Source organism: Nicotiana tabacum, chromosome 20, assembly GCF_000715075.1.
Source record: "Nicotiana tabacum cultivar K326 chromosome 20, ASM71507v2, whole genome shotgun sequence".
NCBI lineage: Eukaryota > Viridiplantae > Streptophyta > Magnoliopsida > Solanales > Solanaceae > Nicotiana > Nicotiana tabacum.
This window is the reverse complement of record NC_134099.1, coordinates 161,687,876-161,691,041: the sequence shown is the minus strand read 5'-3', so window position 1 is coordinate 161,691,041 and position 3,166 is coordinate 161,687,876. Positions and strand designations below refer to the sequence as shown.

General features: G+C 40.9%; 1 non-coding gene across 1 annotated transcript; it reads right to left on the bottom strand.

The window, feature by feature from the left end:
* Positions 1 to 916: 916 nt before the first annotated feature.
* Positions 917 to 1,023, bottom strand: LOC142175049 (small nucleolar RNA R71). The gene has a single exon (XR_012704239.1). It is a non-coding gene; the product is annotated as a small nucleolar RNA R71 (small nucleolar RNA).
* Positions 1,024 to 3,166: the final 2,143 nt, after the last annotated feature.

Sequence of the window (3,166 nt, the reverse complement as noted above, 5' to 3'; positions counted from 1 at the left end):
ATTACGTAATATTTATTCAGTAAAGATCCAATCTACTACTTAAATATCTTCGATGATTGAATACGTGAATTTGTGTAAGTCCAGTAGCTGTGATTGTAGGTTAATTCCGTATGGGATTTGACTCCGAACTTGTTAGCTGGAATATATTTGCAGCGATCGGTTTGTCCTTTTTATAAGGCTTAGTTGGGTGTGATCAAATTTTGGCACTGTTTCCGGGGAATTAATGGTGTTATTAATTGTAGTTAAAAGAAGTGCAAAAATTCTTAGTGTAGTCAATTTTCTTCAATTTAAACTGAATACATTGAAATTCTAATGTTTGTAGTCTTGGGTGTTACAGGTGCATGCATAGAAACTCCTCAAGAACTAGTGATTTGTTTGAAGCATTATCAGATCCTGAGAAAGTTTTCAAGCCATTGAATCATGCAAACAAGATATCAAACTACAATAGAACTCAACAGAACAAATTGAACCAGACATGGGAGACGAAGTAAACAACAGAAATAATGAGGATGACCCGATCAATCAGAGTGTGGTGCTGTTTGTGCCAGAAGCATCATTGCACGATTGGGCACAACCCACCACTGACAACTTAGCAACTGCAATTGTAGTCCCTCAGATACAAGCAGAATCATTCCAAATCACAAATAACATGCTACATTTGCTGCAGAACAAGGGACTGTTCTCGGGGTCATACGTTGAAGATCCTCAACAACATAGGAAGAATTTCCTGTCAATCTGTGCCACGCAGAGGCAACATAACATGACACCGGAAGCAGTATGACTGTTGTTGTTTCCATTCTCAATGACGGGAGCGGCTCAGACTTGGCTTAATTCACTCCTCATAAACTCCATCACTACTTGGGAGGAATTAGTCAAGCAATTTGTGAACAAATTTCACCCACCCAACAAGACTGATCAACAAATTGATGAGATTTTGAGCTTCAGACAGAAACCAACAGAGACATTACAAGAAACGTGGGAGAGGTTGAAGGGTCTGCTGGTTACATGTCCACATCATGGTATTCCAAAGCAAACGTTGGAGCAGAGGTTTTACATGGGTTTGGCATATAGCTTGAAAGCCAATGTTGATGTTTCAGCAAGTGGAGCATTTTTTAGCAAAACATTCAGAGAAAGCAAGATCCTACTTGACAAGATGGCACAGAACTCAGGATGGACAACAAGAAAAGCTCCAATCACTCCTGTGGTTCACTTAGTTGCTTTAGACCTGACTAACTCAATAGCTGAAAATATGGCCACTCTACTGACACAAATGAGCATCCTCACCAAAAAAGTTGATGAATCAGGCCAGAAGCACCATGTACACATAGTTGATGCAACTAATTGGGGTTATGTACATCATGCATTAATCAACCATATTTCTGCTCGTGGAATGCGGAAGGTGATAACCAATAATATCAGGAGAACATGAATTATGTGGCCAACTATGGGGGATAGAGCCCAGGTGGTAAGAATTAGGGTCAGTAGAATCAACAATATAGACCAGCTCTACAGCAGTACAACAACAACAAAAATCTTAGGGGATATGCGATCACAGGACCAAGTGGTGCCTTACCAAAGGCAACATGGTTATAACCAACAAACTCAGCAGTAGGCTTATCAACAATCTCAACAACAACAAACTGTGAGACATGAAGATGGGTTTGCTAAACTTGAGGGAATGATGCAACAAGTGATTGGGTCCACAGGAAAACTAACTGACAGAGTAGACTCACATGAATCAGCGATAAAGAATATTGAGATCCACAAACACACAAAACAATCTAAAAGAGTAGGTCCCGAAGCAGCTTATGGTAGTGATCTCCGAAATGGTATAGATCTAGATCGGGAGCAAGAAATTTCTCGCGAAAGCAGACCGACTGAGACACTGGTGCCAGTATCTATTGAGATAGATGATTCAGCAGGGTTAACTGAGGTGACGGTACAGCATGCACAAAATATTGCTAACAAAGAAAAAGAGGTTGTGAAAGAGACCGAGGTTGCACCGGAACCGATAGTAGAAGCAGTGCCCGAACAAGAAAAAAATCAAATCACAGGGAAGAAGCGACCTCCAACACCATTCCCATAGTGATTGGCGAAGTATCAAAAAGATGAGCAATACAAGAAATTCTTGGAGATGTTGAAGCAAATTCAGGTAAACATTCTATTGATTGAAGCTTTAAAGGAGATGTCTGGTTATGCGAAAATGATGAAGGACTTGATGTCCCGCAAGTTCGACTTTCAAGCCTTGCCCACAGTTACACTGACTCAGACCTGCAGTGTTGTTGTGACGAGACCCATAGCTGAGAAGTTGTCTGACCCAAGGAGTTTCACAATCCTTTGCACAATAGGCAACTATGCATTTGCTAAGGAACTGTGTGATATCGAGCAAGCATAAAGCTTATGTCCCTGGCTATCTACAAAAGGCTAGGCATTGGAAGAGCTAGACCCACGTCTATGTACTACAGATGGCTGACCGGACAGTGAAGAGACCCTCTAGTATTCTTGATGCTGTATTAGTATAGGTTGGGAAGTTTGTGTTCCCAACAGATTTTGTTATTCTCGATTGTCGGGTTGACGAGGAAATTTCCATAATTTTGGGAAGACCATTCTTGGCTATTGGGAGAGCTTTAATTGATTGTGAAATTAGAGAGCTCAAAATGAGATTAAACGATGAAGAGATAACATTTAACGTGCGACGACCGAGTGAATTTGCTAATTACTCTCTAGTATATGCCGTGGATGTTGTTTTGGAGGAAAAAGATGAGGCATTAAAGATCCTCTAGCAGCCTATCTCATGAACTTAGATGAAGCCAATGGAGAAGATTTGGCAGAGTGGGTACTTGCTCTTGAAGGTCAAGGTTTTTGGAGAAAAGAGCACGAATTTGAGCCTTTACACTTAAAGGACAGAAAAACTCCTCCAGCTAAGCCATCGATAGAAGATCTAACAAAGTTGGAACTGAAGCCACTGCCATCTCATCTCAAGTATGCATTCTTAGGACCTAACTCAACTTTACCTGTTATTATCTCATCTAGTCTGTTAGATGTGCAGGCAGAACAACTTTTTCAGGTACTGACTGAGTGCAAGACTGCAATTAGGTGGACCATTGCAGACATTAAGGGGATCATCCCCGCCTTCTATATGCATAAGATTTTACTAAAAGAGGGG